This window comes from Dama dama, chromosome 19 (genome assembly GCF_033118175.1).
Source record: "Dama dama isolate Ldn47 chromosome 19, ASM3311817v1, whole genome shotgun sequence".
Lineage (NCBI taxonomy): Eukaryota > Metazoa > Chordata > Mammalia > Artiodactyla > Cervidae > Dama > Dama dama.
Window position 1 is genome coordinate 64669552 of NC_083699.1, and position 26023 is coordinate 64695574.

The 26023-nt window shown below is 47.8% G+C and overlaps 1 protein-coding gene and 1 non-coding gene across 2 annotated transcripts in view; both read right to left on the reverse strand.

The window, feature by feature from the left end:
* PLCL2 (phospholipase C like 2) overlaps positions 1–26023 on the reverse strand; it is a 212141-nt gene that overhangs the window by 124277 nt on the left and 61841 nt on the right. The window lies entirely within an intron of this gene.
* Positions 17247–17353, reverse strand: LOC133074267 (U6 spliceosomal RNA). Its single transcript, XR_009697120.1, has one exon. It is a non-coding gene; the product is annotated as a U6 spliceosomal RNA (small nuclear RNA).

The following is a 26023-nucleotide window of genomic DNA, read 5'->3' on the forward strand; positions in this document are numbered from 1 at the left end:
ACCCCCCGGTCAGAGCTGCTCCTGTCTGCCTCCTCTCATTCCGCTGGGCCGAGAGCTCCCAGTGGTGGCTCAGCATGAGTCATAGGAAAAATGAAGCTTCGGCTTGCTGCCCCCGGCCCCCAAGGCAGAGCACCATGAACTGATTTGTGCGAGTTCATGGAAACGAGGCCCCCTGATAAAAGTCACAAAGTTTTAAACTGTCTTGCAGCCATTCATTTTAAACCTTCAAATGAGTGGGGGTTTGTGGTTCACTACCTTCTTATCAAGGGCTTGCCAGGTGGCTCGGTGGTAAAGAATTTGCCTGCCAAGCAGGAGATGCCAGTCTGATCCCTGGGTCGGGAAGATCCCTTGGAGAATGAAATGGCAACCTACTCCAGTACTCTTGCCTGGGAAATCCCGTGGACAGAGGAGCCTGGCGGGCTACAGTCCATGGGGTCACAAAGAGTCAGAAACGACTTAGTGACTAAAGAATAACAAGCTTCTTATCAACAGAAAATGAAGGATCTTCATTCCTTCTTCCTTCCTCTCCCTCCATTCCAAATATAAGAAGAAAAGCAGTGTCTGAGCTCATCCAGGAACTGGATAATCAGCTCAACATAAGAGCACACTGGCCGGATAGATTTCTAACACACGGGTCAAACACAATGCAAGGACCGCTAAAGGCCACGGTAGTTCTGCTTCATTCACGCCTGAAGGCGGCCAGGTACCAAGCAGGGATACAACAAACAACATGGAACAAGGCACCGCTTTCAACACAGAGGCTGGAAGAAACGCCAAAGGGACGGGACTTCCCTGGTGGTCCAGTGGCTAAGGCTCCACACGCCCAATGCAGGGGGCCTGGGTTTGATCCCTGGTCAGGAAACCAGAGGGCTGACTGGTGGCTCAGCAGTAAAGACTCCGCCTGCAATGCAGGAGACGTGGTTCAATCCCTGGGTCGGGAAGATCCCCCGGAGGAGAACATGGCAACCTGGTCCAGTGTTCTTGCCTGGAGAATCCCAGGGACAGAGGAGCCTGGCGGGCTACAGTCCACACGGTCGCAAAGAGTCGGACACGGCTGAAGCGACTGAGCATGCATGAACGCAGGGAACTAGATTCCAGATGCCACAACTAAAGGTTTGCAGGTCACAGCAAAAGGTCCTGCAGGCCACAACTAAGATCAGAGATCCCGCATGCCGCAACTAAGACCCAGCGCAGCCATATAACTAAATACTGAAAAGAAAAAAGGGAAAAAAATAAAAGAAAAAGAAAAAAGGGGATCTTCTTAAAAAGAAAACACATCTAAATGGTAAGTATGCGGAGAGAGGTCTATGAAGCAGCCATGATGCTCTGGATACAGAGAGGCTTCTGAGTTCACATCTACTTAATCATGGGTCTGAACAGGGTAAAACCGGAGAGAACTGGCAAGAAAGGACATTTCAGGGGAAAGGAACACTGTAAGAGTGGAAAGTCTCTCGGGGCAGCTGTGGAGGGCAGCTGGTTCGCGTAGCTGGAGTGAAGGCTGGGGGAGGCGAGAGGGAGCGCTTAGGTAGAAAGGTGATCTCAGCAACTATGTGTGACTGTGTTCCATGATACACCAGTGTGAAATCATTCCCCTCCAACTGGCAAGAAAGAAAATACATACAACGCAAAGTGACACAAAATTGTTCACCCAATAAATACATATTCAGGGGCGATTCTAAGACCTCGTACAGTGGTTTCACATCTTGAGCTTGGAAGATGTGAAACCTTTTTGAATAAATGGCGTCCATCATGGATGAGGCTGAGCACCAAGGCACCAGACGCCACGGGGTGACCATGACACCCGAACACGGATTTTACACGGCCCCTCGGGGACCGGGAGGTTGGGACTCTGCCTGCCACCAGTGAGAGGAGCCTTTTTATGGATAGGAAGAAGTGATCTATGGTAGGCCAGCCCCCATCGCCACCCCCACTCCCAGTGCCGCTGCAGTGAGGCCAATGGAAGATCCAAGGGTCAAGGAGCAGCAGGAGACGGGAACAAGGAAACCCCACCAATAAGGGCAGCCCGCTCCTCTCCTCCACCCTCCACTCTGTGTGGAAGGGAAACGGTTTCTCAAACACCCTCCTTCCTTTGAGAGATGACAGTGTTCCCTGAGCACCACGCTGACTGTCAATGGATGTGTTCACTTGGGTAGAACAGCTTTGGTCAAACGCTAGTGCAGCTGTGACGGACACTTACAGTCAGTTGACTTGAAGTTCAGCAGATTAGCCCCATCATGTGGATGGGCCTCAATCGGTCAGTTGAGGCCTTAAGAGCAAAGACAGGTGTCCCCAAAACAAGGAATTCAGCCTCCAGGTGGCAGTGTAGAAGAGTTGACATTAGATTCAAGACATCAACTGTTCCTGAGTCTCCAGCCTGCAGCTGGCTGGTTCTACAATTTCAAACAGGCAAGCCAGATGAGCGCTCAAGCCAGTTCCTTAAAATCCATCTCTCATTCTCTCTCTCTCTGTCTCTCTCTCTTACATACACGCCCTCACGGTCCTGTTTCTCTGGATTGTTCAATCACTAAGTCGTGTTGGACTCTACGACCCCATGGACTGCAGCATGCCAGGCCTCCCTGTCCATCACCAACTCCCAGAGTTTACTCAAACTCATGTCCATTGAGTCGGTGATGCCATCCAAACATCTCATCCTCTGTTGTCCCCTTCTCCTCCTGCCTTCAATCTTCACAGCATCAGGGTCTTTTCCAATGAGTCAGCTCTTCGCATCACATGGCCAAAGTACTGGAGTTTCAGCTTCAGCATCAGTTCTTTCAATTGAATATTTAGGACTGATCTCCTTTAAGATTGACTGGTTGTATCTCCTTGCAGTCCAAGGGACTCTCAAGAGTCTTCTCCAACACCACAGTTCAAAAGCATCAATTCTTCAGCACTCAGCTTTCTTTATGGTCCAACTCTCACATCCATACATGACCACTGGAAAAAACACAGCTTTGACTATACAGACCTTTGTCAGCAAAGTGATATCTCTGCTTTTTAATACACTGTCTAGGTTTGTCAGAGCTTTTCTTCCAAGGAGGAAACATGTTTTAATTTCATGGGTGTAGTCACCATCTGCAGTGACTTTGGAGCCCAAGAAAATAAACTTTGCCACTGTTTCCACTGTTTCCCCATCTGTTTGCCATGAAGTGATGGGACCGGATGCCATGATCTTAGTCTGTGAATGTTGACCTTTAAGCCAGCGTTTTCAGCCTTCTCTTTCACCTTCATCACGAGGCTCGCTAGTTTCTGTGGGGAACCCTCACCAATACAACCGTGGCCTCTTTCACAACCCCCTCTTCCTCCCCAGCTGTGTGAGAGGTCCAGCTGGCCCCTCCCACTCTGTCTGGGAGGGAACCACCTGGGCAGTGAGGCCCCAAGGGCCTCCCCCACCAGCTCATTCTAGGACAGGCCTGAGGCCCTGAGAGGCACGAGCACTCCATCCCACCTGCAAAAGCTACGCCCCCTGCCCTGGACCCGGGAGAGCCCGCCCTCTGGGGCTGGCGGTGGCTTGCCCTCTGGTGTGGGGTCTGGAAAGAAGCCTGCGGCCCCTAGCCCAGGGCGTGGTGCCTGTAAGAGCCTGTCCAGCTCACCCACGTTCACGGGCTTCCCTTCCCCGGCGGTCAGCCTGGTCGTCACCCAGCCAGTCTCCAGCCCCTGGGTTACAGGCACATCCTCCACCAGCCTGCCCCCAGTGCTGGGGAAAGCTCCATGGACTCCAGAACAGGCCTGTGTCACACGGCGGAGAAGCCCCTCTGACAAACCCCCCCACCGAGGCCTCTCGGACGTTCCCACCAGTGTGGACAGTCCAGAGAGTCACGTCCGCTGGACTCTGGGACCTGAGAGTCTGGTCTTTACCGGGGTTCAGAACGATTGCAACGAAAGTTCCCAGTGAGCAGCCGGCATCCTGCATAGGGGATACTGCAAAGGAGCCGAAAGCCCTGAGAGCGAGGGGCTGAAATCTGGGCGATGCCTGGATGGAGGGAGCGAATCCCAGCCTGGGTCTTCCCTCCTTACTCAGGGGCAGCCGCCAGGACCCCCGGGACCTTCCCCCTCATTACTCAGGGGCGGCCAGGACCCCTGGGGCCTGCCTCCAACAGCCCCATGAAAGCCTGCATGACCACCCAGCACACCCCCTCGCTCTGCCCTGGTGTGACCTGAGGCCTGGGACGTTTTGTCCCTGGAGACGTGGAGGGAGGCGGCGTTCTTAAGAGCCCAGGTTGATTCTCCTCTACACGCAGACCCCTGACCAGCCCGACTTCCCGAGGCAAATGCCCCTGGGAGCCGGGCGGGTGCCCCGCTGCAGACCCCGCCCTCTCCCCCTCCCCACGCACCGGGGGTCCCGGGAGGACGGCTTTCAAGACTGCTCCATAAGCCTCTTTTATGCGTTATGCGAAGTGAGACATAATCGCAGCTTCCAAGGCGATTACATCTTAGTGCTATTGGGCCAGGACTTTTGGACTTGGATCTCGCCGAGGAAACAACATAAGGCTCCTAAAGAGAACCGCGACCCCAAGCAGGAATTCTCAGCGGCGGCAGCAGCAAGAGAGACACTGGGGGTCGGGGGACCCCCCATCTGGGGACGAGAGCCGCGGTACCCGAGGCCACACAGTCGACCTGCGTGTGCAGCTGCTTCCAGACACTTCTTCCCGGTGGTCTAAGGGCCCTTCAGCCCCAGTCCGGGGCCAGCTGGTCCTGCAAGGACGTCCGCCCCTCTGCGAAGGCCGCGCCCCACCCCGCCCCCCGGCTGGAAGCCCAGGAGAGCCTCGGACCCACGCAGTCCTGCCAACGTCACCTTTGAGGTCCAGCTCCAAGCCACCCCCTGTCCTCCCCTGCACGCCGACTCTGCCTCCTGGCAGCAGGGCCTGCCCGCTGCCCCTGTCACTCTGTCGGCCCCCGCGGCCCTGGGACGCAGTCTGGACACCGCCTGCTGGCGACTCCTCACCGTTTCCCTCCCTCTCTGATGGAGGTGATGCGCCTTAAAGAGGCCCCGGGCCGGCAGGGTCCAGGCTCACCCCGACCCCGACACCTCCCACCTGCAGTCCGCCAGGCCTGGCCTGTGCTCCTCCTCGGCCTGCTAACCTCCTCCTTCTCCTCCCACTCTGCCTGGTCCGTAACTCCTGGTCGGTCTTCAGACTTCCAAACAATGGTCACTTCCTGGATCTCTGGAATTAAGTCCAACTCCTGGTGGCTCAGACGGTAAAGCGCCTGTCTGCAATGTGGGAGACCTGGGTTCGATCCCTGGGTCAGGAAGATCCCCTGGAGAAAGAAATACAACCCACTCCAGTACTCTTGCCTGGAAAATCCCATGGATGGAGGAGCCTGGTGGGCTACAGCCCACGGGGTCGCAAGAGTCAGACACAACTGAGTGACTTTCTTTCTCTCTCTTATATCTTCTCTCAGTCCCATGGACCTCCCCGGTTCCATACCTGTCATCATCATTTTATATTTATTGTTTCATTCCACAATGCGTGTCTGTCTCTCCCACTGGACACTAAGCTCCTAGAGACACTAGGTGAGTGCTAGAAACTGTCCCCAAGTGTCCAGCTCGGGGGCAGAGATTCGGCCCTAAATAAGAACCTCAGGGGCCCAGCTCACGCGGAACACGGTCGGCAGCCGGAGCAACTGGGCTGGGCTGCTTCTCACTCCCACGAGACTCTTCTTGATGCACTGTAGGGTCCTCAGTGTTTCCAGAAACAACACTCTCTAAACTCATCCCACCCCTCTTTCATTATCTTAAACATGATTTTAAAATACGTACAAGATGCCAAAATTGCCAACACTTGATACAGTTAAAAACATTCATTCACTACATCTGGGTAAATTTAAATATTAAAACTTTTTTTTGTTCTTTATGTTAAAACACTTTCATTGACTAACTACGTTTGAGCACAGTGCTAGGCGTTAGGAATATAAAACAGAGTAACACGTCCCCTGCCCTATATGTGATGCAGGCTTTGGAGCCCAGCATCCAGGTTCATTTTATGAGAATCAGCTGGAGACACAGAGTTAAATAAGACTGCTCTCTACTTTCAAAGAATTCAGTCAAGAAGGCAAATAAATGATTAATAAAAAAATAAATTTAACATAGAGTCAGACACGCTGTACTTGCTCAGGTATATACAGGTTGCTGGCCCAGGATTTGAACCTGCCATTTTATCATCTATTCGTGAACTAATAATACACAGTTTCCCCTTCTCTCAGGCCATTTTTTCATCTTCCTGACTAGGATGGCCTGTTTCTTTTTTCAGAGTCTGGTAAGATATACTGACTCAAAAACTTAAATGTGTGTACATACAAACATGTACACGTGTGATCACACACACATACATTCTTTACTTTTTACCACTAGATCCAATTATCTTTAGGAATCAAGAAGAAGGAGATTTTAATATTTGCTCTGAGGCATTGCTTTTCTGATCTCTTCTTCACAGTTTCTTCGGCTTAGAAAGGTCCCAGTAAATCCTTTAGGTGTTAATTGCTCCAGGTTTTATTTTTTTCCAAGCAGTTTTAATTGCTTTTGCTCTCCGCATGTGCATTTCATTGCATGAAACTTCACAATGTCGGCTGGGATCAGTAGCAGGCAACGCCAGAGGGCAGGGTGAGAGTTATGAACGTATCAACGAGTAGATCACGCCTTTAACTCTCTGCACTAATTATTACAGTGAGCTCATTAAAATCAATTGGCTAAACGATTCATACTGAAGAATGATCCAACGCCGAAGGTCATGGGAAGGCAGGATCCTAGACGGCACTGCTGGGGACAGCAGGGAGCACCCGGAGGACCCAACGCTGGTCCCAGGCACGCGCCACGGGGGCGCGCCCTCACGGGCGGAGATGCCGCACCCTGACCGGGCCCCTTCTAGGGGAGACGCCGCGCCCTGACCAGACCCGGCTTAACGGAGACGCTGCGCCCTGACCCGGCCCCCTCTAGCGGAGACCCCGCGCCCTGACCTGGCCCCCTCTAGCGGAGACCCCGCGCCCTGACCTGGCCCCCTCTAGCGGAGACCCCGCGCCCTGACCTGGCCCCCTCTAGCGGAGACCCCGCGCCCTGACCTGGCCCCCTCTAGCGGAGACGCCGTGCCCTGACCGGACCCCGTCTAGAGCCTTTCCCTGCTGGCCTCGGGCTCCACTTGGGGCCGAATCAACTGGCCACACCGTTCAGAGCAAATCCCTTCCAAACATGACGGCTTCACTCACACCCCGTCTTTTCCTCTCCTTCGGCCGACTCTTCTATTCCTTCTGGATCAACTGCTGCAAAGGGGGAAGGACCTACTCAGTCAGCACCGCTGCTGTCTGCCCGGGCTGGGCCTGCCCAGGACCACAGACTTCAGACCAGTCCTGCAGCAGCGCCGCTCACCGCTTGTCGCCCAGGGTTCCTCCCCGCGGGAGCCGACCCTGGGCACCGCGACACGGCCGCCTCGGAAGGCCCGACGCCCGCCCAGCAGACCCCTGACCACCGGTTGGGGGTCCTCCGCGGGGATCCGCGAGGGCTGCTCAGGCTTGCGCCCGCCGCCCCCTCCTGCCCGGGGGTTAGCACATGCGCCCCCAGGGAGCTTCACCCACTCTCCACACCCTCGTCTCGGCCAAGGCCTCACCGCCCGCACCAGGGACGAGAGGCGCCGGGTGGGCACACAGCCCCGGGCTCCAGCGCCCCTGCGAGGCCGGCCCTGTCCGCTCTGAGGCTCCACCACCCTGCCTGCGCTCGGACCGCGCTTCCTCACACACCTTCAAAGGGACGCCCTGCACCCACATCTGCAGACATCCCCTCCTCCTGGTGCCGTCCCTCGGCCTAAAGCCTCCTCAAACCCCGTCCTTATGAAAACAGAGGACAGAAGGCGTTTCCTCCATGGCCCGTCCCGCAGCATCTCCACGTGACGGCCGTCCAGGCGTCCGTCTGGGCCGGCAGACGCTGTTTGTCCTCTGTCGCATTTCATCTGCTCTGCAGGGACCAGCACACACCGGTGTGCTGCACGAATGCAAGAAGGGGCGGAACACACGCAGGCGTGCAGCGGAAGGGGCTCTGGATCTGATCTGAGAACACCAGCTTCCAGCCCCAGCCCCGACATCTGCGAGGGGTAGAGGCTAAACTTCTGCTGGCTTCAGCTGTGAGAGAGGAAGTTCTGCCAAGACTCCCGCTGAGGCCCCTTCCGGCATCGCCTTCTGTGACTACAGCACCTACAGCAGGGGGGGGCGGTTCTCTTGTGAACCTTAGAGGGTGACCCCAAGACAAAAAGGCAGGCTCTCCCCTGAAACAAGAAGGCAGATGCTCTGATGACAAGTATTCCAGCTAGAAAACAGTTCTTTACCCCAAGAATGTTAAGCCCCCAGCATGTTAACTAGCAGAAACTTCTGGTATTTCATCGACTATAGACGGCTGGATTGCTTGAAGTTCTACACTATGATGCCCAAGAATCACTCAGTAAGTGAGTAGTTACTGACACTTTGTATATTAGTAGTCACCACAGGGGACGGCATGAAATGTATTCCTACCCTCAAGAAGCTAAAAGCACAGTTGGGAAAATACAACTAAAATGTACTTAAGACGGTATAAAATGGAAAGGCTTCAGAAAAAGAGCTAAGAGCAGAATCACAGTGAAGAAGGGACGGCTGGATGATGAGCGGCTTGACGCCGGAGGTGTCCGGGAAGCGCCATCAGACGGTGGTGACCCTGGAGAGGAGTTAAGGGCGCAGTGAGATGGAGCTGGGCTGGCTCTGGGCTGGGGGCCTGTGGCAGGTCAGCTCACGACCCCCGGGAGGGTAACAGCAGGGGCTGATGTCAGAGATGGCTGCACTTCTCCGCTAAGCCGCTGGTTAAGGTGGTGTCCTTCACAGAGAGAATGATCAGAGTGCTCTGCTGAAACAAAGATGTTTACGAATTAACTAGCTTCTTGGAGAAGATGATTCTTTTCAGCCAAAGAATCACGGGTCCTCAAGCTGGACAGGGCGTTGGAGGGGAACATCCAGTGAGAAGTGCAGAGCGCAGGCGGGTGCAGCTCGGTCAGCCGGGCGAGGGCAAGCCCCCGGGCCGGATGGGGGCCCAGAGCACGTCAGGGTGCGAGGGGTCCCTCTGCCCTGAGAACTCTCTGGGGGGAAGCATCCCCAGGGGAGGGCGTGGACCAGGGGCAGAGCAGTAATGAGCGCGCCGCACCAAGCAGAGAAGGGGCAGCAACCCGCAGCGCCAGCAGGGGAACCAGCCATCACGGCGGGAGATGAACTGCCGTGGACAACGTGGGGACAACCGGGAGGAAGAACGTTCTCGTGGGGGGCACGTCAGCAGCATCAGTGCTGCAGGGAGGCCAGAGCAAGAAATAATGAGCCTGGGGCTTTTCACGACAGAAGAAAAAAGTGGCATGGTGGGCCGTGGAAGCGAAAATCAGCTCGGGGAGGCCGGGAGAGAGTGGGCCTGATCCTCCGTCCTGTGTGTTTCGGAGCAAAAAGGAGCAAAGGAGAAGAGACGTCAGAAGGTACAGATATTATGATGGATGCAGAGAGGTGTGGGGCCAGGGGCAGAGCGGGGTGAAGAGGAGCCTGGAGCTGGTGTGGGCTAGCCAGCAGCGAGAGCTCGCGGTGAGGGCAATGCCCCCGGGCGCAGGGGGATTGCTCGAGCAGGCCGGCAGCTCCTCTCTGCGGCTGGACGGGAGGACAGGCGACAGTCACATACAGAGCCAGGGATGGCGAGGTGCCTGCGAGGCTCCACATCGAAGTCAGGCTCTGGGAGTGGAAAACGGAACGCAAGGGATGATCTAATCCAACAAAAGGAGCGCGGCGGTGGGGAGAAAGGTCTACCCAAGGCTATAGGGAACCAGACGCCACCTCGGGCAGCTCCCAAACCCCACTTTCACCATCGCTCCTGACACAGGCATGCATCCTCGACAGTATTAAATACTTAGCCCAAACAAACTTCCACCTTAGAGATAACAGGTGTGCCACAGAGTAAGACAAAAAGGAATGCATGATTTTAAAAGTGGAAATCTTGCAAAATTACCCACAGTGACTTTACTTTTCATACGAAAAGAGTTTGGCATCACTGCTTCAGGCCATGAACTATTTTTTTCGTCTTCATAATCATCAGATCAGGAATTTAGCTCAATCATTCCAAATGTCACTGATTTCAAGTATCTGCCAATGATGCTAAAGAAAATAATGACTTAATTTCCCAACTAAATTTCAGGCAGTACATTGCGGGCGAAATTACTTTTTGTTCCTTTTGCTTCTATTTACAATTTGCTTTATTACAGTTTTATTTTCAACATCGCACCCACATTTCCTGTGCACAAAGCACATATATGAGAACTAGAAGGAGAAATAAAGCAGCGTATGGAAGCTGTATTGATGGGACATTTATATAAACACTGCTTTAAAATCCAGCTTCATAATAACCTACAATTAATGGTTTATTGCTCCTTTTCAAAGCTTGGCTTCTAGTTAAAATTTTATGGTAGCTAGGCATTTAAGGAAGGGATAACTAACAGAACTTCTCAAGAAATATAAGTCCACTTAGTGAAAATTATAGTTTAATACTGTATAATTAATGGATATTTTAAAGTTCACCAGGTACATTAAATGAACATGAAAAACCAACTCTAAATATTTGCACTATTTTAACTTTACATGCTACTCATGACCCATCATAAATAACAAAGATACTTCTGAGTCTACTATGAAAAATACAATGGTGCAGACATTCTAAGTTTATTATGTTGTATAGGAACTCCTACAGAGTTTTCAAAAAAGCCTGCACTAATAAATCCCTTTCTCAGACAAGCTAAATATCCACCTTGAAATTACCTGACTCACAGAAGATAAACATCCATGAAATCAGCACTAGTTCACTGAAGTCAGAGATTATCAAACTGTTAATGTTGGCCATCTTCCCCGGTGGCGCAGAAGGTAAAGAATCTGCCTGAACGCAGGAGACCCAGCTTCAACCCCTGGGTTGGGAGGATCCCCTGAGAAAGGAAATGGCAACCCACTCCAGTAATTCAAATTGTTATATATGGTGGCAAATAGCTGTAGATGACTTACTATGATGATCATTCTGCAATGTATATGAATACTGAGTCATTGCATTGTACATCTGAAACTAACATGTCATATGCCAATTATATCTCAATTTTTAAAATCAAAATATTAAATTACTGAATTGTAATTATGTGACTTCTAGCAAATGAAGTATCATATGACTACCCATTAAAAGTAATTACGTGAATGCTGTATACATGTGAAAAAGAGAATTTGAGGTCAAGCTCTTCCAGGGCAGTCATCCTATTTTATATGCTTATCACACTGCTGGGTACACCACCAAACACAGAAAGGAAATGCAGAAGTAGTATCTGATTACAGCATTTTTTTTACCTTTTAAAATTTCTTTTTTATCAAAATTTGCTGAGGACTCCCCTGGTGGTACAAGAGATAAGAATGCATCCACCAAAACAGGGGGTGCAGATTCAACCCCTGGCCAGGAAGACCCCACGTGCTGCAGAGCAACAGGGCCCAGGTGCCACGACTACTGAGGTCTGCGTGCCTGTAGCCTGTGCCCCGCGGCAACAGAAGACACCGAAGTGAGAAGCCCTCCCACTGCACCTGGAGGGTACCTCCCCCTGCTCGCTGCGATTAGAGAAAGCCATCGAGCAGCAACCAAAATAAAAATAAATCAAAATTCATTAAGTTAAAAATGTGCTTAAAGTAATTCGTGTTTATTGTAAAATTATAATAATCCAAAATTATACTAATACCTGAAGTCACCCAGATTCTGCCCTTTGCTCACAGGTAAGTTAACTATTTCATACATATTTCTTGGAAAGTATTTTGATGCTTGCAAATATGTGTGTGTGTAAATGTGTACATATACATCCCATTCTTTACAAAATTGTGATTATACTATATACATAGTGTTTTGCAACTTCTTTCATTCACTTAAAAATGCATCTTTGACATTTTTTTATGTCATTTTCCATAAAGTTCCCCTATTTTTTTTTAGGCTTATATAGTAAGCCCTTGCTTGGATAAAACACAATCTGTTTGGCCAGTTGGGCTTCCCAGGTAGCGCTAGTGGTCAAGAATCCACCTGCCAATGCAGGAGACGTAACAGACTCAATCCCTGGGTCAGAAAGATCCCCTGGAGGAGGGCATGGCAACCCACTCCAGTATTCTTGCCTGGAGAAGCCCATGGACAGAGGAGCCTGGAGGGCAACAGTCCATAGGGTCACAAAGAGTTGGACACAACTGAAGTGACTTAGCATGCAGGCACATACTGATGGATATTAGGATGTTTTTCTTCAATTTTTTTCACTATTATAAACAGTGAAATCTTTTAGTACTTTTATAAAAATTGCTGCAGAACTAATTCATAGCAGAGAACTTTTTGAGTCCAGGACTACAAATACTCAGGATGTTAACAGATGTTGTTGAACTGCCCATCACAAGTTGCCTACCACCGCAGCCAACAACAGATTGGAACACCTATTCCCCGTCTGCACTCACCAACACAAAATGCATCAGTCTTTCTACTCTGTCCACTTGATACTATTTTAAACTTCACTAAGTATATTTTAGATTAAATCTGCCATAATGATTTGAAGTACTTCTGCCTTTAAAACTAGGCATTTCACTATTAAATTTTAGCACTCATCTGATACTGGGTTACATACATTCTAGACAAAAGGAATTATGTGACAAAAGATGCTTCCAAAGGTACATATCTTATTATTACATAAATCATCATTGGAAAAATTTTGAAAAAACAGTCAAATATAAAGAATAAAATGAAATTATATCATCATTTAAGAGACAATGTTTTTATTCTAGGCATATATTTAATGCACCTGTATCGTTTTTCTCAAAAGGTGATCATAATATATACTATTTTATATGCTGATTTGTTAAATTAACAGGAATTATAACCCCATAATCTTAAAAAGTTTTTTCCACTACTCTTTTTTGGGGTTTATTTATCTTTAATTGGAGGATAATTACAGTATTATGTTGGTCTCTGCCATACATCAACCTGAATCAGCCACAGGTATACATATGTCCCCTCCTTCTTTTTTAAATTAAACTGATTGCTACTTTTTATTGGAGTAACATTGATTACAATTCTGTATGGGTTGTAGGTGTACAGAATCTTTTTCAGTCACAAATATACATGCATCTATTCATCTTCGAATTCTTTCCCCAAATAGATTATTACAGAGTGTTGATAGACTTCCCTTGGTATACATAGGGTCCTTCTTGATTATCTACTTAATAGTCTTTTAAATAATATGATTTTTAAAGCCCACATAATAGGTCTTAAATGATTTAACAGTTACCACTGGATTTTTATTTCTGGTTTTTCATTATTATAAATTATGTAGAAAAATTTACTGGACTACACCTCTGAGTATTTTGTGAGGTTAGAGAGATTCCTAAGAGTGGCTAGAACAGCTTCTTTGTTTTAAGATAATGAACAATATTTTTGTGCTATTAAGTCCTTAGGTTGTTTTCATGTGGAAATCCAGCCCCGTCTATGTAGGTGATGACTCACTTCCTTAGCATAAGCCAGGCACCATGGCTGGGCTGAAATTTATGTTTATAAATGTGTCCATTTTTATTTTTGCAAAATTGTTCATAACTTTGAATACCAGTATATGATTCACAAAGCAGTAATCATGAAAAGACTTTTATCATAGTTTTGTCAGAAATCATCAGTCAAGACAGAAAACTAGGGACAAGAGCATCTGAATAAGCATTTACAAGTGTTGGTCTTTATTATCTTCACAGAAATGATTCTGAATTAGACCACAAAGGAGCGCTCAAAACCATTCTCAACACAGAAAACATCCAGGCCAAATAATCTGACAGAATTTGTATAACCAAAAGAATCCTATACATGTAGAAATTCTAAAACACGCTTGCAAACAACTTTCAGATTAGAGGAAAAAAATCAAAACAGAACTGTTTAAAAATGAGCCATAAAACCATCAAGCTGCTGGAAAAGTAATACTTAGGAAAATTTAGTCTTAACTCCCTGTTTAGAAAAATAATAATAATAAGTGGCCAAAATAGGCACGTGAAAAGATGCTCAACATTGCTAATTATTAGAGAAATGCAAAACAAAACTTCAGTGAGGTACCACCCCACACTAGTCAGAATGGCCATCATCAAAAAGTCTACAAATAAGACATGCTGGAGAGGGTGTGGAGAAAGAGGGACTCTTCCTACACTGTTGGTAGGAATGTAAATTGGTGCAGCTAGTATAGAGAACGGTATGGAGGTTCCCTAAAAAAATTAAAATAGAACTACCATATGATCCTGCAATCCCACTCCTGGGCATATATCCAGAGAAAACGCTAATTCAAAAACACACATGTTTATAGCAGCACTATTTACAGTATCTAGGACAGGGGAGCGATACAAATGTCCATCCACAGATGGATGTATAAGGGGATAAAGAAGATATGATACACACACACATGCACACAAAGGAATACTAGGCAGCCATAACAAAAAAAAACGAAATACTGACATTTGCAGCGACATGGATGGACCCAGAGGTCATCATCCTAAGTGAAGGAAGCCAGACAGGGAAACACAAATACTGTATGATAACCTCTTGTATGTGGAATCCACAAAATAATACAGGTGAATGCATATACAAGAGAGAAACAGACCCACAGACTTACAGATAACCAAATGGGAAAGGCGGAGGGACAAATGAGGAGTTTGGGATTAACAGATACACACTACTATACACAGCACAGCTGAACGGTGAGAATGCACTGCATAAGACAGGGAACCATATTCAGTATCATGTGATAAACTATAATAAAAAATCTGAAAAGGGTATGTGTATATATATACATATATATATATATATATGTATAACTTAAAAAATATATATGTATCATTTTGCTATACACCAGAAACTAATACAACACTGTAAATAAACTATACTTCAATAAAGAATTGAGTGGCCTAAATTTTCAATTCAAAAAACCAGAAAAAGAGAAACAAAATAAACATAAAAAAGGGCAGTTAATAAAGATAACAGAGATGAAGAAGGAGAAACCAAAATTCAAAGAAAATGAACAAAAAATAGTAGAATTGATCAAGAAGCCCCAAACTTGATAATTTTCAAGGTCAAATGAAACAAATCTTTGTCAAAATGAGTTTTAAAAAGAAAAAGACTATAACTACTATGAAAGGAGATAGAACCAGTCCATCCTAAAGGAATCAACCCTGAATATTTATTAGAAGGACTGATGCTGAAGCTGAAGCTCCAATACTTTGGTCACCTGATGTGAAGAGGCAACTCAGTGGAAAAGACCCTTTTGCTGGGAAAGATTGGGTGCAGGAGGAGAAGGGGACGACAGAGGATGAGATGGTTGGATGGCCTCACCGACTCAATGGACCATGAGTCTGAGCAAACTCTGGGAGATAGTGAAGGACAGGGAAGCCTGGAGTGCTGCAGTCTGTGGGGTTGCAAAAAGTTGGACATGACTTGGTGACTGAACAACAACAACATTACTATTATTTTTTTAAATCCAGAAAAATGTAATCAATTTAATATGAATAAATTAAAAATAAATGAAAAAACAATTTTCCAAGAAAATATTATTATTACAATTAGCTCAGAAAGAAGAAAACCATTGAGATCAGTATTCTAGAAAAAATCAAAAAGGTAGTCAAAGATCTACCCTTTGAAAAGGAACCAAACTCAGATCATTTTAGGTGAATTATACCAAACTTTCAAGGAATAGGTAAATTTTATGTTATATAAACTATTCAGGAACTTAAGGGAAAAACAGAAGGCCACTCAGCTTCTCTTCTGAATCTAGCAGAAATTTTCTTAGATTCAGGACTCTTGACATTTTGGATAGGATCATTAATTATGGGGAGAGAGAACGGCTGCTCCATGTACTGAATGGGTTAACATGACCCTGATACTCAAGCCAGACAATAACAACCCAGAACAAAAACAACAGATCCCTCACACTTACAAACAAAGGTTCAAAAACCCTAAATAAAATATTGGTTAGTCAATTTATCAAGAACAGGCAGAATCTATTCCAGAAATACAATGGTGGTTTTGTAAGAGAAAATTCTATGAAGATAATTACTGTATTAACAAAATACAAGAGGAAAATCACGTGATTTGTTAATTATTACAGAGAAAAGATTTGATAAAATGCAAAACACATTCATGGTAAGACTCTTAACAAACCAGAAACAGAAATTTTCCCTAGGCTGAAAAAAGGAATTTACAAAAAACCAATGGTAAATTTTTTATTTAATGATGAAATGCTGGAAGTATCCCAGTTGAAGAATACGACTTGTACTAGCCAAAGCAGTATCTCAAGAAAAAGAACAACTTATGTTGTTGTTATTGTTCAGTTGCTATGTCTTTGTGACCCCATGAACTACAGCACACCAGGCTCCTCTGTCCATGGGATTCCCAGGCAATAACACTGGGATGGGTTGCCATTTCCTCCTCCAGGGGAGCTTCCTTACCTAGGAACTGATTAGCATGCAGATTCTTTACCAGTGAGCCATCTGAGTGCCCCCATGTAAGATCTACACATGAGTGAAAAAAGACACACAACAGTCTTTATTTGCAGATTTTTAAAGTGTCTGCACGAAGAGCCAAGAGAACCAACCAGCAAACCACAAGATCTATAAAGATGCCAGCCAGCAAGGATGCCAAACACAAGATCAAAAATAGAAATTGTTATCTTTGTGTACATTAGCAATGATCAATTAGAAAAACTTAGGAATAAGCCCATTTGAAAATGCCTGACATACAAGACTGTTGTAGAGAAAATAAAATTTTACCAAAGGATATAGAGAATTAAAACAGAGACATAGCTTGTCCCTGGGTGGGAAGACTCAATAGTACAGAGACTTCGAAAGTGAAAGTGAAAGTCACTCAGTCGTGTCCGACTCTTTGGGACCTCATGGACGATACAGTCCACAGAATTCTCCAGGCCAGAATACTGGAGTGGATAGCCTTTCCCTTCTCCAGGGGATCTTCCCAACCCAGGGATCAAACCCAGGTCTCCTGCATTGCAGGAGATTCTTTACCAGCTGAGCCACAAGGGAAACCCATAGAGACTTTAACTTTCCATCAAATTATTTATAAATTTAATAAAATCCTTTAAAAAATACTAAATGGAATTTGTAAGGAATCTGACATGCTGATACAAATAATTAAAGCAAATGAATAAATATACAAGATAATTGAGGCAATCTTTTTTTTTAATGTTAAGAAAAATATGAAATGCTTCACAAATTTGCATGTCATCGTTGCACAGGGACCATGCCAATCTTCTCTGTATCATTCCAATTTTAGTATATGTGCTACCAAAGCAAGCACAAGGCAATCTTAAAAAGAAAGAACACGTCTTACCCTACTACTATATATATATATATATATATGTATATATATCCCATTGTGAATATAAAGTGAATAAAACAGCATGATATTCGTGCAGGAATTGATGACCAGATTCATAGAAAAGAACAATAATAAAAGTGGTATTCTAAATCATGGGAAGAGGATTAACTACTCAAGAAAGAGTGCTGTAATAACTGGTTGTCCATTTGCAAAAAGCACAAAATAAAAAAAAATAAAGTTTCTTCTTCACACAAGCTATACACACACACAAATTCCAGAGTAATTAAAGACCTGAACCTAAAGTAACAAATCAGCAGGACTAACCAGATAATTTGGGGGGTCCAGTGCAAAACAAAAATGCAAGGCTTTCAAAGATGGCAACAGCTGAGAATCCAAGTGATGTGCCCTCTGGAATCATAAATATGTAGCCTTTTGTAACTGGCTTCTTTCACTTAACATACAATGTTTTCAATGTTCATCTATATATAGCATGTATCACTACTTCATTTTTCTCTTATTGTTAAGCAACTCCATGGTATGGATGAACCCATTTTATTTATCCATTCACCAACTAATGAATATTTGGGTTGTTTTCACTTTTTGAGTATTATGAATGACGCTGCTATGAACATTCATGTATGAGTCAAAATGCTTTTTTAAAAAAATTAAAACTATTTTATTTCTTGATTTACTTTTTTTCTTCTTTTTGTGTCTCGCTCCACAACACAAGCAGCTTTATTCCCAGCCAGGGACTGAACCTGTGCGCCCTGTGTTGGAAGCATTGAGTCTTTTTTTGTTTTTTTTAGCATTGAGTCTTAACCACTGGACCACCAGGGAAGGGCCAAGATGCTTCCATTTTTATAAAAAGAAAAAAACAAGGTGAACAATTCTATATAAATGTATGCTAGATGATTTAGAAAGCAGGAAAATTAAAATACATGTTTTTCTTCATTCATCCAAATAGGTAGTCCTTAAGGAATCAAATAAGCCATTTAAAAAAAAATAATGAACAGGAAATAATCATTGGTATCAAACTAACCATAATTAGCTTTCCTATTAACCTTCTCTTAAACGCTACATTTTAAGAAATGAATTTTTCTAACTGGAGAAATACCCTTGACTGGCAATTAATTTACTGATTAGAATTTTCCGATGAGAACGGAGTGAACTGGTTCTCTGACAGTAGCGGGGCTGGGGTCTGGAGGGTGTTTAAATCTTTCCAATCACGACAGTAATGGAACATTTTGGTGGCAAAGATGCGTCACACTCTAACTGGGAGTGAATTTTTATAATTATTATTTGCAATGATAAAAGGAGTCAAAACTACTGAGAAGCAGAGGATACTGTGGTTTTTAAAGCACTTCTTCCCCGTGGATGCGATGAATTGCCCTTCCAAAGGGCAAAGACACCAGACAGGTGAGATGAGGCCATCAGAAGACTTTGCGGGCGGCCCCTGCCTCGTGCCTGGCTCAGTACAAACTGTGATGCCGTCAGCCTCATCTGCTCTGTGAGCTTCCAGAGACAGAGGCGCCATCCCTTCGCCTAAGGAACTTGCTGGTAAGCGGCCCAATCCCTTGAAGGTGACCGTTTCAGGAAAACTGTATTCGCTGCTATTCTAGCAATTTTGTCTGAGCTCCCACCGCAAACAAGGGTGACTGATAAGAAAAAATCTTGAATCTTATGTTCATTCACGTACTCCTCTTATGTGGGAAAAAGATATAAAAGAAAGGCTCTACCAGATTATTATCTGAGTAAGAGGCAGAAGGGAAAAGAAACACTATTAATTCTTTTTAAGAGTTATAGCCTAAGAAGAAATGTGAAATCCAGTGTCCTACGATGGGACTGATTACCTGTACTACAGGATCAAAGGGAAACGGCCACCCCAGGCCCCACTTAGAAGCAGGACGAGCAACAGTGACGCCTGGAGCTTCCGAGGGAGCATCTGTCTGCAGCTCCTCATCCATTCTTCCCCAAGGTACACAGTGCTTAGGGTCTCAGAGCAACCCAGAAAGGCCTATCTGACCCTCGGCGTGGCTAAAATAATGTATGCAGCCACACAAATATTGGGGAGGGTCTTTCCTGCTGGCCCAGGGGCTAAGACCCCACGCTGCCCATGCAGGGTGTCTCTGATTCCGAGAACTAGACCCTGCGTGCGGCAACAGAGACCCCACACAGCCAAACAGATAAAGAAAACTTTTCAGCCAGGAACGTACTCTGAAATCTAGGAAGTAAACCAAACAAAAACAAGCTGAATTCATAAAAAAAAAATAATAAGATTTGAGCTTTTTCTTTGCTCTTCTTCCTCAATCAAGGGCAGGTAGAGAAGAGCGAGGTCCAGACTCCCCCTAGCTGGGCCACCCAAGGCCCCCGGGACCGAGAGCCGGGAAGCTGGGGCCGGCACGGGGTTCTGGGCTGCCTCCGCTCAGCTCCCCACCTCCTGCCACCCCACACTCTCCTGCTTCACCCTCTGCCCAAACCCTGCTGCGTCCCGGCTTCACTCTCCATCGCTACATCCCCCCAGAGGCCCCTCTGCCTGCAGAGGTCCTGACCTGCAGGGGGGCCCCTGTTCCCCGGGGACGCCCACTGGCGGGGCAACTGTCCCCTCTGCCAACCCAGGGGTCCAGGGTGAGGGCGGGAGGGAGGAGGGCTGTGGGGGTGGGGGTGGGGCGGAAACGGCCCGAACCAGAAAGGCCCCCCACGCAGGAAGCCGGACCACGCGCCCAGGGTCCGAGGCTGTGGTCAGGGCCGGAAAGTCTTCGTCTGTGTGAGCGCTCTGATGCACGCAGATGTTCAGCAACTGTGTGCCCGGCGCGTGGGAGGCCCCACTGGGTACCCTGACCCAGGACTCAGGAGTTCTCCGTGCCCGCAGTTACAGCCTCTGGGTGGTGAACCCAGGAGACAGCCAACAACCACCACGCAATACTTAACAACAGGAGCCCACTACACAGCAGTGAGATGATTACGAGGATGATGGAGAAAAATAAAACAAGACAGGGAACAGGAGGCCACGGGTGGGGACAGACAAATGCTGGTAAGAGCCTCAGTGAGAAGACGGCGTCTGAGCCAAGACTTTAAGGAGGTGCAGCTGTGCACCCGGGCGTCTGCAGGAGGGGTGCTCCAGGCCGAGGGGCGCACAGACGTGCCTGCGGTGGGGCCAGCAGAGGGTGGGAGCCCGGGGTGCTGAGGAGCTGGAGCTGGAGAATCGCTGGAGGAAAGGCTGGAGGTGACCAGCGGCCGGATCACTGCTGGACCACATCGTGGATTTGAGCTCTGATTCTGCATTCAGTTCAGTTCAGTTGCTCAGTCGTGTCTGACTCTTTGTGACCCCATGGACTGCAGCACACCAGGCCTCCCAGAGTCCACCCAAACCCATGTCCATTGAGTCGGTGATGGCATCCAACCATCTCATCCTCTCTCATCCCCTTCTCCTCCTGCCCTCAATCTTTCCTAGCATCAGGGTCTTTTCTGATGAGTCAATTCTTCCCATCAGGTGGCCAAAGTACTGGAGTTTCAGCTTCAGCATCAGTCCTTCCAAAGAACACCCAGGACTGATCTCCTTTAGCATGGACTGATTGGGTCTCCTTGCAGTCCAAGGGACTCTCAAGAGTCTTCTCCAACACCACAATTCAAAAGCATCAATTCTTCAGCGCTCAGCTTTCTTTATAGTCCAACTCTCACATCCATACATGACCACTGGAGAAACCACAGCTTTGACATCATTCTGCATGAGCTGAACGTAAAATGAGTGCTGGGATGTGCCTGACCACACCCTCCGGCTGCTGGGACAAGCCAGGCTGGAGACGTGGGGGCGGGGACTCCGGTGAAGGCAGCGAAGGGGACAAGCGGTCAGCGGTCGACATGCTCTGGAGGGGGCGGGGGGTCCTCTGATGGACTGAGTCGGGGCACAGGAGGAGGAGGGCTGCTGCATGGGTTTGCCGGGACCCCCGTAACAAGTGCCGCAGGCCGGGGCTCAGACAACACCGATCCCTTTTCTCACGGCTCAGGGAGCTGGCGGGCTGAGGCCGAGGTGCTGACCCGTGGCCTCCCTCCTTGTCCGAGGGACACCATGCGCCCACTCTGTGGTCATGTGAGCTCCCCTTATGGGGAACACTGGTCCTACTGAAATTGGAGCCCATACCAGTCACCTCACTTAACCTTCACAGCTCTTTTAAAACCCTACCTCCAAATACAGTCACAGTCTGAGGCACAGGGGGCTTGAGACTTCACCATACCTCTGCCAACTCTTTGTGACACTAAGTTGCTCAGACAGTAAGGTGAATAAAAGGGATTTGGGTTCCAGCACCCTGAGTGCAGCAGGCGTGCCCTTGACCGCTGTCTGCACTCCTCTGCCACAGAAAGCCGCAAGGGAGGGCAGGAAACCATAAATATGATCAAAACCAACCTTAGGTATGACACCCAAGGGCTCATGAAGTTCAACTCTACACTTGAGAAGCAAGCATAGATTCAAAAGGTGGTTGAACCATTTGTCCAACTCAGGCTCCCCAGGAGAGACTTTAATTTGAATGTTCTCTATTTTATAATGCTAAAAATAATGGAAACAACATAAATGTAGCTGGCTAGAAAATTATGGAATAACCTTACAATGAAACACCATGCAACCATTTAACAAGGATGAGCTACACACCAGGTACATGGATAGGTGTGTGTGTGTGTGTGTGTGTGTGTGTGTGTGTGTGTGTGTGTTACATGTATGCGTGCAGTCACTCAGTCATGTCCGACTCTTTGCAACCAACTCTTTGCTCATGGACTGCAGCATGCCAGGCTCCTCGGCCCATGGGATTCTCCAGGCAAGGAAACTGGAGTGGGTTGCATTTCCTTCTCCAGGGAATCTTCCCAACTCAGGGGTCAAATCCACAACTCCTACATCTCCTGCATTGACAGGCAGGTTCTCACTGCTATGCCACCTGGGAAGCCCACATATCTGTGCTACATTGGGGTTTGTCTTTTTTATGTGTACATAAAAACATAGATGAATATACACAAAAAAGAAGAGATAGTAAGAAATTGGGTTATTTTCACTTTCTTTAGTAAATTTCTCTACTATGATTTCTATAGTAAATATGCATTGTTTGTAAAAATCAGGAAAATAGTAATGCTATTAATATCAGCAACTGAGAAAGTTTTTTCTCTTTTCCTACATTGTTGTTCAAAGTTCCCCCAAGCTCGAGGGCTCTCAGGACAGGCTGGTGTCCACGCCTCCTGGGAGTCACTTCTGTCGGGCAGCTCTGACTGCCCCCAAAGCAACCCCCAGAGGCAACTTGTCACGGGAGGCGTCTGACAGCTGGCACAGAGGGTGAGTGTCCGCTCACAGTTTACCACTCACTCAGACTCAGAGAATCAACTCTCCCCAAATGAAGTGTCTGACCTCAACAAGGGCGGGCATATTACTCAGCCGGTATTTTATTAAAATATCACATCTGTCAAGATGGCCATTTATGTCAAAGTCGTCCGAGGATTATAAGGGAAAGCACCAATGACACAATTTAAGAGAAGGAGGAAGCGAAGGGCGTGAACCAGAAATCAGGGGAAATGCTCAGGGCCAAGGCGGCCCAAAAGCCATCAGAGCCTCGTGCAGGTTAACACTCAGTGACTGGCGCGCTGGCCGGCACCCGTCACTGAGCTCATCCGTCTGTGCACACGCCCTGCTAAGCGCCAGGACGAGCAAGATAAGGAAGGCACGGCCGCTCAGGACCGCTGCCATTTTTAACACGTGGCCCGCGACACTGTCACAAACTCCTCTCCCCGCCTTAAGGGGAGGTGCCCCGGTGACCTGGATTGTCATCTGATAACATCACTCCTTCCCAAGTTCTGTGAACGGCTGTTCCTTTCATTCCTTGCTTTGGAGGAGGTGGAGGGCAGGCATGGGATAAAACGGGGACGAAAAAAGGCAAAGGAGGAAGACAGCTGGTGCAAACGGGAGAAAAGAAAAGAGAGTGAAGTCCCTCAGTCGTGTCCGACCCCATGGACTGAAAACAGGAGAGGAAGCAGTGAGAACGCTGAAAACAAATATGGAATTTGGAAGACAAGGGTCCCTGAGAAAGAGAAGAGGACAACATAGCAGGGACTCGGGGGGCGGTACCTGTTACAGCAAAGTGACCGGGCCCTGCCGGGTCACGAAGGGCACCAGGGGAGGCAGGGGGGCAGCCTGGAGACCCTGGGGCCCCGGGTGGGGGGTGCGCCCTGCTCCTCAGGCGGGCTTCCTGGTCGACCAGCGGGAACACGTACCGGGAAGATTGTGGACCCTTCCACCTGGCGGCCCTCTCCTCCGCCTGCACCCCAGCTGCAGGGAAGCCCTTCCACATCCTGATGTGGTAAGAATCGCGCTTCTCTAAAGAGAGCAAAGAGCCGCGTCATTCCCGCCCCCAACCCCCGCGCCCCAAACCACTGAAGGTCTGCTTGCAGGCGTGTGGACAGGGGCCGCGGCATCTCCCCTGCGGGCTCTCACGGGAGGCTTCCTACCCAGGGATGACCGGTCTGTGGACAGGGGCCCAGGGTCAGTTACCTAGTTGGATTTAGAAAAGCAGCTCTTCACACAACCGTTGGTTTCATCCTAGGAACCCAGGTGCTCCACTATTTCCTGTCACCCTTGCTTCTTTGAGAATCATTGGATTCCATGTGACAAGCTTCTTATCTGACGACATACTTTGCGAAACATCACAGCTAAAAAGTTAAGAACAGGTCTTGCTCTTAACAGACTCACAATCCACGGGGGAAACAGAAACACAGTTTCCGTGAGCCAGGTGAGCTTAGTCGCTCAGCGGTGTCCGACTCTTTGTGACCCCATGGACCGTAGCCCGCTAGGCTCCTCTGTCCCTGGGATTCTCCAGGCAAGGATACTGGAATGGGTTGCCATGGCCTCCTCCAGGGGATCTTCCCGACCCAGGGACTGAAGCCGGGTCTCCTGCATGGCAGGCGGATTCTTTACCATCTGAGCTACCAAGTGACAAGTCTGCGTTTCGAACATTTTCTGGGTGCTGAGCCAGTATTCAAAGCTGTGCCGGCCTCAGCCCGAGGCCTATTTTTATTACGAGGACTGAATGAGTGGAACTCGGCTGCAGCCTCTGCAAAAGCAAACACGAGATGACCGAGCTGTGGGGGACACAGGAAGAGAGGCTGTGAGAAGAGAGAGCAGACTCCTTTTGTCACAAACGTGACAAGGAGGGAAAGTAAACAGGGGCTGCCGCCCCTCAGAAAGGGCTGGTTCACGGTGTGAGCAAGGCAGGCGTGCTTGCCGGCTGCAAGGAAAGCCTGTCCAGAGAAAGCCCTGGAAGGTGAGGTGAGGTCAGGGGGACCACGGGGCCGGCGGCGGTGGCCCTGGGGGAGGGGCTCTCTCCTTCCTGAGGCTGGGGGGAGGGGGCGTGCCTGGGTCCTTGGCACAGCAAAGGAATCCAGATGTTCCCTCTCATTTACTGAGTCCTTTCCTATCCTCTCTGGTTTCCCTCAAATCCTGCTCATTTGGGGTTTTGCACATCTCAAATACACAATTTTTTGGTTAAATAGCACGAATCCTTTTCTTTAGAGCAAAGAACTCAGGTGCCACCCACTGCCTGCAGGCTCGGGTGTACCGTCAGTTCCCCGCTGCCCTGCAGTTCCTTGTTCCTCTATAATGTCTGCGAGCAAACATTTTCCCGAGGTATTCTGAAATACGCCACTTTGCAGGGAAGCAGGGTGGAAATAATGAAAACATCTCTCCAATGTAAACAGTCCGCGATACTCTGTGCAGTGTGAATGCAATGACATCCTGGGCCTTTGTGCGTTCGGACGCTGTATAGTTCATTCTTGTCCCGCTGAGGCCTAATCCATCTTTATTGACTTCATTCCAGAAATAACTATCATTTGATGGCTTCACCCCCTTTTAACAATGCGTGGGCACTTATCTGATGGTTTTCCCATTTACTCACATGTTTATGCTCCGTCTTATTTACTGGTGTGCCCCAACACAGCAGACACTCACAGGTGTCTGTGGGCTGAGAGGATGCCCTCTTTGAACACGGCCCCCTGGACACCATCTCTTTGGAGGCAGTACAATGCCATCGTGGAATCTGCAAAGCTAAGTCCTGGGTGCAGAGCTCAAGCCCATGACCTTATCTGAAATAAATTCAACCAACAGACTTCTCTAAGATAAGCATTGAAAAATAAAAATCCACAGGTTAAAGATTTCCATCTGTTTCTCAATCAACAGATCTAGAAACTCTGGAAGACTATAAACACTCGGAGTTTGAATCTATCCAGACTCCAAAGCTATGAGACTACTGCCCTAAAGGGAGACATGAACAGAAAGCGTGTGTGAGCACCGTTCACCCGAGGTCCCGTCTGCACACAGACTCACACTTCTACCATTTGCATAAGCACATGTGGGCTTTGGTTGATTTTCAGGAGGCCAGAACAGAAAACATGGATTGGCTGTATTCCTGAAATGTCTATGTTTAGACAGAGACAAGGTCAGATGATTCAAACAAACTATAGAGATAGCTAGCTGCTGACAAGTTTTTACATTGAATAAGTTAGAGACAGGGCTAATATCATCCCTCAAACGCTTGTACACACGGTCCTCACATTTCTGGATTCTTCCTCTCTAATCTTTAGAGCGATGATGTTGGCTGCCTCTCTTTCTTGAAAGCCATAAAC